The sequence below is a fragment of the Cupressus sempervirens genome, chromosome 7 (assembly GCF_028749045.1).
Source record: "Cupressus sempervirens isolate cs-2001-9-10 chromosome 7, ASM2874904v1, whole genome shotgun sequence".
In the NCBI taxonomy this organism is placed as follows: Eukaryota; Viridiplantae; Streptophyta; class Pinopsida; order Cupressales; family Cupressaceae; genus Cupressus; species Cupressus sempervirens.
In genome coordinates, this window is record NC_143124.1 from 811,749,042 (window position 1) to 811,761,527 (window position 12,486).

The following is a 12,486-nucleotide window of genomic DNA, read 5'->3' on the forward strand; positions in this document are numbered from 1 at the left end:
ATACCTCCTCCATTTTATGTTTCTCTAATTATAGGAGATAATCTAGTCCACAACTACATGATTGATTCAGGAGCCAGTAGTTTGGTAGTGCCCAAATGTGTTGTTGATAATTTAGAAGTGAAATATGAACCCATTGTTAAGGTCATATTGCAGTTAGATGGTAGTACTGTCAAGACTATGGGAATCCTTAGAAATGTTGAAATGGCCTTACATGCATGCCCAGGTTGTACTATAGTTCAAGATATATCAATTACTGAGGTTAAAACACGTTTTTCCATTTGTCTTTCAAGAGATTTCACTGCCCAAATAGGTGGTTACATATCTTCTAATTGGTCATATATGTTTTTTAGAACTAGATGTGGAACCAAAGCTTCAATCAGAGCAGAACCATTAGCCCTCCATCATATTGAGCCCTATATTCCTAATCTCATCAATATGGATTGTACCATCCCATAAATAGATGAAAATGACACAGTAAATGAGCCTACCACTTCTTTAGTTGAGATACCTAATTTCCTCTTAGATGAGTGGGCTAATGCATATCAATTTGATATTATATTAGAAAGCTTGGAGACAGGCCTTGGCACCTATTGTATATCAAAAAAGGATGCTCTTGTCCCCAACTTAATGAGAACCAAAGAAGACACAAGTGGGATATAGATTATGTATTTTGAAGGATCAAGAAATAAAAATGGATCAGTAACTAGTGTAATGTTGGTTTCTCCTACTCCAGAAAGGTACTACTTCTCATTTAGGTTTCAATTTAGTTGTACCAATAATGTGTCCACGTATGAATCCTTGATTTAAGGTCTCTTACTTGCTCAAAAAAGAGGAATTCAAGCATTAAGTGTGTATAGAGATAGTAAGTTAGTGGTAAATCAAGTGAGAAATTAGAATATCACTAAGAATGGTTTGCTTAGGTCTTATAAACATAGAGTATGGGATTTTCTTGAAGGTTTCAATACATTTAATATTCAAAGCATCCCTAGAAGAGGAAATAGATATGTTGACAGGCTTGTGGTAGTCGATGCATCTTATGATGTCCCAAGGAGCCTTGAAGATGAGAAGAATCAGAAGATTAAAGTGGTGGTTGCACTTGTTGTCCCTGATAATAATATCAGTTGGTAGGTCTTTGAATCTGATGCACAAATTGTAAGTTTCTTGTAGAATGAAGTAGAGTTCTCAAATAGAAATCAATCAAGATTGCATGTTAATATGGTGATCAAATCATCAACCTCAGCTCTGATAAGTTGCCTAAGGGTCTCATTACCTTAGAGAGTGTCTTCAATCCTGATGACCAAGCAAGGGATAGAGGCATGAATCTTGCTGCAAACAAAGGAGACCATATGCCAATTACAATTATTGATGAAAGCACATTAAACATGGGAAATGCATGTTCTAAAACTAAGCAAGGAAATTTTGGCCATCTATGTTAAGAATTTAATGATGTATTTTCTTAGACATTTGATGATTTAAAGTAGGGTGAACTTTAAGAAAGTTGCCTCCAAAAAAAGATATAAAATATTGGTGAATCTTTCATTATTTTGAAAAAATGAAATTATTTCTATTGGAGAATCTCTCAATTTTTTATTCTAAATATGATTAATATTGGCTATTATTTTCAAATCATAATTTTTTTGTATAAAATATTAATGAATCTCGATAATAATAGGAAGTTCATTAATCGCCATGGAATATTACAAATCAAAATTGAACATTTTTTTACCCCATGGAATATTATGAGGATCATTACATATACTTTAAATCAATAGTGAAAACTAAGTATTGGTGATACATCCCTGAAGTAACTAATAGTTATGATAACTATTGGTCAGTTCAACTTAATTTCTCCAATAATATATTATATTTAGGTGACTCAAATCTAATCATGTAATGAATATTGTGGTGAATATTTGAGTTTAATTTTTTCAATAAAATAAATTATTGAGCAATTTGAAATATTCTAGAACTAAATTTTATAAAATTATGGCAATTTAGGTTGTATCAAATAGTAATTTATTAGCCAAATTACTAGCCAAAAAACTCTAAAATTAGCCAATTTATCAATATTAGCCCCTAAAAAACACCTTGATTTAAAGGGTTTTGACCCTAGTCTATTTCAACATACTATAGATCTAGTGGATAATGTCAAGCCGGTTAGGCAAAAATAGAGACCAATAAATCCCAAGATTGAGCCACTAATGAGAAATGAGTTGTCAAAATTAATTGAGGCCAATATCATTTTCCCTATTAAGCACTCCTCTTGGGTGGCAAACCTTGTCCATGTTAGGAAAAAGAATGAAGAAATTAGACTATGTGTAGATTTTAGGGATCTTAACCAAGCCTCCCTTAAAGATTATCATCCCTTCCCCTCAATGGAATAGATATTGTCCAAAGTTTGTGGTTCAGAGAGGTTCTCCTTCTTGGATGAATTCTTGGGTTATAATTAGGTGTTAGTCAAAGAAGCTAACAAATATAAAACTACTTTCACTACCGAATGGGTAACCTATGCCTATAGTAAAATGCCTTTTGGACTAACAAATGTAGGTTCAACATTTCAAAAGGCAATGAAGATGGCCTTCAAAAATATGATTGAAAGGTTTTTGTTGGTCTACCTTGATGATATCATAGTATATTCAAAAGATGTAGCAGAGCAGTTTGGTCATCTCAGACAAGTGTTTATAATATGTAGAGAGTATGGAGTATCATTGAATCCAAGAAACTATGTCTTTTCCACTAATCAAGGGAAATTATTAGGATATATTGTATCTAAGGATGGTCTAACCATTGATCTAGAGAGAATAAAGGCAATACTTGCCCTTTCTCTTCCTAGGCACAAGAAAGGTCTACAAAGTTTTCTTGGTAGAATAAATTTTGTGAGAATATTTATTCCTAATCTAGCTACCATGGTGAAAACTCTTACAGAAATGCTTAAAAAGAATATGGTCTTCTCATGGACCAAGGAAGGGAAAGCAAGTTTCTGAAGAGATCAAAGTGGCCATAACTTTAGCTCCTACTCTCATTAATCCAAACTTTGATAAGGATTTAATTCTTTACATCTTAGGAGGTGAGTCAAGTAAATCTATTATTTTGACTCAATCAAATGAAAAAATGAAGAGTAGCCTATTGCTTTCTTTCGCGAAGGACTCAAAGAGTATGAAAATAAGTATAGTTGTATGGAAAAGTAGGCCTTTGTGGTCATAAGAGCCTTGAAGAAATTCAATCACCTATTGTCTCATAACAAAACCCATTTGTTGGTTCCTCATGCAAGTGTTAAGGATTTCTTGTTGAGCAGAGGTATTAGTGAGAAAAGGGTAGGTTCGGTCACTAAGGTGATGGAGTATGATGTGGACATCCAAATTACCAATTTAGTAAGGGGGGAAAGGGTTGTGTAAACATATGATCTCATCTCACGAGCTTGATGAGGCAGTTGTCTTGGTGTTGGCAGAACAACAAGAGGCAAGGAATGATAATCCAAGGAGTTGGATAGATGACATGAAGACCTTCTTAGCTAGGAATGGATATCCTCAAGTGTTGGATAAAGCTAAAAGAAGACAACTTAGACTACAGTCAATTCCCTATGCTATAGTTGATGATGTTCTTTTTAGGAGGGACTTCAATGGAACCTTGCTAAGATGTATTAACACAGATCGAGTAGAGAGAATGATTAAGGAGCTTCTTTATGGTCCTCATAGTTGCTACTTTTCAGCAAAACCCACTACAATGAAGATCATGAGAGCTAGTTATTACTAGTCATCCTTGTTCCATGACTACCATAGACACATAAGGAAGTGTGAAAGGTGTGTTTTCTTCTCAGGTAAGTAGATACTTGTAGCCCTTCCACTTCAACCCATCCAAGCTAATCAACCTTTTGCTCAGTGGAGATTAGATTTTATTGGTCCCATTAATCCACCTTCTAGCTCAAGTCATAGGTGGATTTTGGCTGCAATAGATTACTTTACAAGATGGATAGAGGTAGTCGTCTTAAAGGATTCTACAAAGGCTTCAGTTGTGGAATTCCTTAATGGAATTGTTACCAAATTTGGTGCTACTTCCACTATAGTATCATACAATTATAGGAGCTCAAATTTGTGCATGGGTGATTGATCATGGTATTTACTTGAGCACATCTTCCAATTACTACCCTCAAGGTAATGGCTTGGCTAAGTCATCCAATAAGAATTTGATTAGAATCATCAAGAGGACTATTGAAGATAATCAAAGGTGTTGGTACCAGAAATTGAAGACCACCCTTTGGGCTAACAAAATAACACCTAAAAGAGTGATTGGAAATTCTCCCTTCATGTTAGTATATAGAAGAGAAGCTAGACTTCCTATCTCATAGGAGTTTCTAGTTCTTGAGTTGGCTCATCGGTTGGAACTAATTGGAAATGATGCAATGTCTATAAAAATGGCAGATTTGGTAGAGCTAGAGGAGAAACAAAATCAAGCAATACAGACCTTACAGATACATTAGCAATGGATGAAGAGGAGCTTTGATAAGAAGGCTAAGGTTAGAAATTTCAAGGAGGGTGATCATGTGCTAAAGTGTGATGTAGACAGAGCAAAAAGAGGGAGACACTCAAAATTTCATACCTTATGGAGTGGTCCCTATGTAATTATCAGTTGCAAGCAAGCTAATGCTTTTCAATTAAGCAAGCCTAATGGTGAATTCTTGCCTATTCCAATCAATCGAATATATCTCAAGCCCTATTTCTAATGGAAATAAATGTTCATGTACATAGCTAGAGTATTTTTACTTCCTGTTCTTTCCTATTTTTCCAAGTGCATGAACACATTTTTTTTGTAATATAGAATTTTCATTCCAGTTCTTTTTCTTGCAAGTTACAGAGGTAGAAAGGCATGTTTTATGGCTTATAATATGGAAAAAGTGATAAAATTTATGAGTTTCATGGTGTCAGAGACTCTATAGCCCAATGGATCTTTTGGTGGCCATTGGTCATATGCCAAGCAGGTTTGCATTCCCCTTGAGTTGCCAAATTTTTTGGCCAAAACTACCTTCTTGCTAAGGATTAGTTTCAAATATTTGAACACACCCAACGGTCACAAGATCTAATTCTATATTTTAAAATCTTGGAGCCGTGACAAGAGGGCATGGTCCCAATCTTATAATAACTCATGTATCAGAGGATCATTGGGTGAATTAAGCAGTGATAAGATACTACGAGGCTCATGTTGGTCGAGTGGTCAGGTTGTCATAACATCATAGATGGTCAAGAGATCATAAGCCAAAGAAAGATCTTGTCTAATGTTATGATAGTAGGTGACCGTAAGATTGTAAGTGCCATGAGGATATGTTCCGACACTGTGAGGGTCAACGATCGTAGGATCACAGAGTTGATTTCCTAGGTCACCAATGCTACAAAGGTAAGGTTGATCATATGATCATAAGACTATAAGGTTACAAGCACAAGTGAGGACACCTCCCAAAGTCATAATAAAGGATAGTTGAACCATAATCGTGGGATCATAAGGATCATTGCCATGGCTGTCAATATCATGATGGACTATGATTGCAAGATCATAAAGGTCAAATTGATCATGCCTTGACAATGCAAGGAAAAGATAATGGTATTGTGACCTTATGCTATAGGTGTTAAGGGCCACTATTCTATTGTGAGATTGTATGATCTTGTTGCAATCAAAAGATCATAAAGGGAATGAAGGATGGGTTCAATGCTATGAGGTTTTGGTAATCGTAAGATTGTAGAAGTTAGGGTTATGAAAAAAAGGTGATATAAAGGGTTTTGATGATAGTCAACATTTGTAGGATCATGAGTTCAGTGTTGACCAAAACATATAAAGAGCTTTCACTTGCCAAGCTAGATAAAGAGGAGCTCCCAACTAATCAGGTAGCAGGAAAGGTACAGAGCAATAATTGAATATGGTTGACCTTTTCTTTCCACCTAATTTGGCAAGTTGATAACAAGAGAAACAACTCTTTGATGATAGATTCAATCTCTTGGATCTCTTGCAACCACTTTCATCATTCCCCAAGCTTGATAAATGCAAAAGAACACTCCATCGCTATCGGTTGATCCATCTACTCAGTCAGATAGTTAATGGCCATCGTTCTTATCCTCTTAGAGATTGTTTGGTGGATAAGTGATCTTCTCACATCTAGATTTTCATTGTGATCAGATCTTTTCTAGATTTGTAGTAATTATTCTCAATAAAGTTGATTGTAGTGGTTGAATTCTATCTTAGGGTGGAAGCTATCTAAGTTATGCTTACACTATAAAAGAAAATGTTGTACTCTTTCTTAGGGTTGGATCTTCTTTATTTCTCTGTTATTGACTTGGCATGCTACTGTAAATTCCCTCCTTTCCTCTAAATTATATGACATCATCTCTTATCTCCTTCAGCCATCGATGTATTGTGCAAGCTTTGTCTACCTCTCTTCGATGTATTGTAGATAGCTATGATTTGGATTTTTGTATCTCTATTGGCCTGTGAATTATAAGAAGTGAAGCATTTATTCCTTGTTTCACTCATGTGGTTGTTTGATCTGTATATAGTTAATAGATTAAAGAAAGTCTAAATCAATATATCTTTGGACTATCATGATAATGGTATTGTGCATGCATGGGTAGAGATTGGTCTGAACACCCTATTTTGGTGCATGACCTCTTTAGAATAGATTAGTTAGTTACTTTGATGTATCCCTTCTTCCTTTTCTCTTCAAGAATAGTTTAAGTACATCCTAATAGTAGAGGAATCCAGCCTTCTTCGAAGACTCAACCTCATAGTTCAAGTCCCACAACTTGGAGGTTGTTTCCATGTTTCACAAAGTTGTCCTTAAGTAAAAACTTTGGACAAGGGTGCAAGCTTTTGTGACAATATGACCCTTTGTAAAGGGTTGCCTCTTCCTTTTCAAGTAGAGGCATATCATAAACATAAATTTCATCATCATGATCATCATCACCTATGTTGGTACCAAATGTGTCATGAATCAATGCATTTGTACCATCATCTTCAAATGTGTTTTATGGTGCACGATCATCATCTTCCATGGGAACATTATCTTTAGCTTTGATATTCACACCTCCATGTTCCTCTACTTCTACATCCATATTCTATGTGTTGTGGTGGTCCATATCATGTACCCTAGGGAAGTTGGCCTATAAAAAAATTATCAACATAAATAAACAATGATCATGATTGTGTCATCAAAAGACTTGTTATCTCTATAAACTATTAAAATGGTATAATGAACAACTTACCAATGGATGATAATTGAAACCCCATTTAGCATGACCATAGAGGCCACAAGGCCTCTTAGCTGTTTCGATGTTAACTCTTCTAATCTTTAGGCCCTTGCAATTTTTGTAAGGACAATAACATTTTCCATCACCTCTTTGTTTGAAGTAAGACCACAATCTAGCAAGTGTATTCTTATTTTCTTCTTTACTTATATTATATGACATGATTTCATAGGCTATTGAAACTTTGGTCTATACATATCACAAACCAAGCAAAATGAGGCTGCAAGTACACTGTTCATCTTAGACCTAGTTATATATAGAACTTGAAATATTATTTATGAAATGATGTTTCAATATAATATACCAAATTGAAATTCTTGAACATTAAAAATTATAAAATGAACCAAAAATATTGTACCAAAACCACCTTAGACATTAAAAATAAGATCACTAATCTATATAAAAATAGTTTGACTCAAAGAAAATTATGTGTCAAGAACTATATCAGATTATCGAACGCAAGGGAAAGAAGAATAACATCATAATTAGACACTGAAATTAGAAGTATAACAAGCAACAAAAAGTTTGATTATGTAATAGGTCTATAAAAGATTCAAGAGCTTGGATGTACAAATTCCTATTATATCTACCTATTCAACCACTAAGCTATCTAACTCACTGATTTGCTAACTAACTTCATTATTGATAATTGAATGGATATTTCTCTTTTATTATTAAGCTAAAATACAATTTAAATCATAGATTTATAAGTAAATCAAATGATGTATTGGAAAAAAATTCTACTATTAACTCAAAAATATTATCAAGAATGATCAAGAAAAGAACAATACACATGATTAATATGATTTCTAATAGATTTTCTAAGGTTTGTTGTAGATTACAATGGGCACCAATATTGACATGGTCAAAAATTCTATGAGGGAGAAATAAGGTATTGCAAAGTGAGGGCCCATGTTTATGATGAGGACAACGAGCTATGAGAGAGAGAGAGAGAGAGAGAGAGAGAGAGAGAGAGAGAGAGAGAGAGAGAGAGAGAGAGAGAGAGAGAGAGAGAGAGAGAGAGAGAGTTACCATCAAAATGTAGAAAGCTATCTTAGTTTTTAACCAATGTTTCAAATATTATTCTAATAGTAGATCACATTTAGTATGATTTGAAACTTGAATTAAAATATTAAGACACAATCTAATCTAGAAATAACATCAAATTTATTTATTTTTTGACCAAGAAATATCATATCATTAACCTTAGATAAACTATGTTATAAACAAAAATCTATAATCAAGAAAACATATATGTGAACGACATTATTATATTTATAGAAATATAATAGGGTCATCATGTTGTTTGATGTGTTTAGGTTCATCATTTTGTTTGATGTGTTTTCCTTTGGACCCAATAAGATCATTTGGACAACCAATAAAGTCCATGAGTCAACATTAGTCAAAGGCCCTAAGGGGGAGGCCACTCTTCAATAAATTTCGTCAACATTTGGAACTACTCTACAATAATCATCATTTAGAATTTCTACATAATAAGTCCAAATGATTTTTATTCTTAATATTTGGAACTAATCCTTTAAAATAATAATTAGTTAGAAGTTATGAGATGATCAAATAAGAGGAAATAGTTGAGAGCTTAGATTGACACAATTTTTAGATGATCATATGAAGTGAAATGGGTGGGTGAGTAAAAAGAAACTAGAAAGATATTGTGTATAGATGAAGGTCAAAAATGGATGATTTTGGAGTACTCGATACACACACTCAACATTTAGATGCACATCTCATCATTAGAGATCAAATGGGTATGTGGGATTATACACACAGTGAACAATAATGAAGGGAATTGAACATACTATAGAGGTCTTGAGGCTCACACTTGTTCAGGTCCATTTCAGTATTGGCCCTTCCTATGAAACTATTGTCTCAAACCTTTCTCATGAGATAATGTATTATGAGGTCTTCGTCACTGGGATGGAACCTAAACCTAGGAGCACTTGTGCACCACTTTTATCATGATTGTGACCAAAGTTAAGAGCCTCCATTATTGAGTTATCTTCTCAATCTTCTGACTTATCCTTTTGTAAAATTTGATATTTGGGTTGTGGGGAGATGTTGTGTTGACTTCTTAAATGGGTGTTAGGATAGGTGGGAAAACATGACAGGATAGGATGTGTAGAGAGGCACAAATCAAAGGTTAATATCGATGAAAGTAAATGAATGTGTATACTATCATTAATGGTAGAAAGTAAGTGAATACAAAACTAGGTTGTAGGGGACCTTAAAGGAGTTCGTCGGGCTATAGATAAGATTGATAAAGGATTATATCAATTGTTTATTGTATGTAAAGAGGAGAGAGTGAAGAGCTTGTTGTCATAACACTACATCAAATCTGTGTGCAACTAAGAACTACATTGTTCAATGCTTGGTCATTCATGACTATTTATATTCTTACCCATCATGGAAAAATCCCATTTATTTCTCATCAAATCCCCCTATATTTATAAATGAAAACCCCACAAACCATAATTTTGAAATAAAAACATAATCAGGGTCAACAAATATATTAAATGAATATATGAATGCCATGGGAATGGAAATGTTGTATAGTTGGGTTAGGAAGTTTTGTTTGTGCTACAACTTAATGATGATAGGAAGTCATCCTAAAAATATTGGGGTCGTAAATTGTTCTACTCAAGTGTGACAAGAGTTACAATGTTCTTAGGGCATAACTTATGGTATTTTTGCATAGATTTTTAGCAGTTTCAAGAAATTTCATTTTCAAATAAGATCAGATTTCAAGCTAGAGAATTTCATTTTCAAATCACATAAATTAGATTTCAAATGATTTCATTTTCAAATCAACCAGGTTTCAAATAATTTGATTTTCAATTTATTTTTTGAAGTAGTACATGTCCTTACCCAAGCAATGTCGATTCACATATGAACTTGGTGCTCAAATCCCACGTTGGCCAAAATTTTCCTTTTCTGAGTGGACAACTATGAAAATGAATGTCTTTATCACTCTTTTTTGTTAATGTTAGCATGTAACTATCAAAATTTAGGTGTCTATGTTATAAGTAGATGGTATTCCAACAATATGAAGGGGTGATTGAAGTAAAAACCAAAATGCACCCCACCATCATAAATGAACATCAAAAATTTGGGCCAAATGCAGTAGTGTTTCAACTTGTTATTGTTTCTCTATTTATGTTATGTGTGTGTGGTTAAGGGGAACACCCTTTATTATTATCTTATATAAATTCCCTTACTTGGGGTCCTAAAGTGTCTTGTCCTTTATCAAGATCCATTTTTCACCTAGAAATGGCGGGGGGGGGGGTGCTAAAAGGGTGCATTCTTGTTCTCCTTCTCTCTTTTTGAAGACGGTATCTTTGTTTAAGTTATAAGCATGCATTATTGATTTAAGGATATATCTTTGTTGTTGGAAGTAGGTCTCCTTGATCCTTGTTCTCTTTTCTTTATGATTCCACCATAGTTCTATGTAAGTAGGTATCCTTGTTCTCTTTTCCTTATGATTCCACCATAGTCCTATGTTTCCATCATAAAGAGGAAATCATATATACTTTACCTCTGTATATTATGCAAATTTTTATTTGTTGATCCTTAAGGAGACAATGATTTATATTGGACTAATCCCATAAGCCACCCTTGAATACAAAAAATTTCAAAGTATCCTTAAGTGTTAATTTTTTCAGTCCACCCCTGAGCACAAAGTTTTTCAAGATGCTCCCAAGTGCAAAATGTTTCAAGTTTCCCATGTGCACAAAGAACTATCAAGGTAGAATTGAATAACATAATGTATTTTACTAGACTGTTGATTCTCCTTCCCTCCTTTGGGACAAGTGAAACTAGAATAACATAACTTGTTAGAATTCTGTCTCTCCCTATTCTTCTATCATGGACCACATAGCATAACAAAACTTTTCTAGCCTATTTGATTTACTCTCTCTCTCTCTCTCTCTCTCTCTCTCTCTCTCTCTCTCTCTCTCTCTCTCTCTCTCTCTCTCTCTCTCTCTCTCTCTCTCTCTCTCTCTCTCTCTCTCTCTCTCTCTCTCTCTCATAGCTATGCTAGTGGGTTAAATAATGGAGTTTTGTCTTTTCTTTGATGTGTTCTCTTGCTCTTTTCAAGTGACCACTTGTGCTTTTGCAATATCTTTAAATCAATTATATATTCATTAAATACATATATTCACTTATTTGATAATAATTTGAGCTAGAAAATTTGAATTTCTATAGCATTCTAAACATTTGAATCATGACTCAGTTTCTTATACATCCAAGTATCAATTGAAATGTTTTAAGTTCATATTGAATTATTTTGATGATAAATTTCCAACAATACACATTCATAATTTTCTTTAGTATAAATGATTCCATACTTCACCTTCTTGATGGTAAGCTAGAACACCGGCCATATAGCTACTGACAAATTTCATCATTTCCTCAGTAATTCCTAGGTGATTTATGGATTTCACTAACATGTGATTTTTTAGGTTACAATTCATAACATTTTCTTGGAGGAATTGTGCACTAGGGGCTTTGATATAACCTTTTCATTTACTAATTTCCTATACTTTAGCTTACACATGCACACAACATGATATATCACTAAATTATAAACACCTATGTGCTCTACAATTTTATGATTGTTTAAAATTGGCCTTAGTGTGTTTTCATTAAGGATTGCATATTAGGACTTCATTATTGCACTTAATGGATACTTATTCAAGTATAGATCTTCTAATCTCTCCAAATTTGGAAAAATTAAGGTAGAACCTTATTTCTAAGTGCCATCTTCTATTTTCCCTCCAATCATAAAATTTGTTTCCTCTCTCAGGCCATATTTGACCTTTGATGGCATCAAAATGTAATATTTTTGTGGTTTCACAATGCACACCCCATTTCTCCTAAGAAATGGGGACCCCCTAGTAAATTTTTGCTTTTCCAAACACCTAGTCTAGGGTCTGAGTCTTTTTAGGGTTCTATCTAGTGCTTGAGTCTAGCTTGGCCCTCTACCTAAAAAACCCAGTGGCCACAAATTGAGGAATTTGGATGATAATGTGATTAGAATAGGTAAAGGGGTGCACTAGTGTACCTAGCGCACTTAATGCACCCTTCAAGATGCACTAGTGCACTATTCATGCTGGTGTAGAGCACACTTTCTTGGAAGTGTGCACCTGCATGTGTGCGTATGTGCACACCTCTAAGAGGTGTGCCC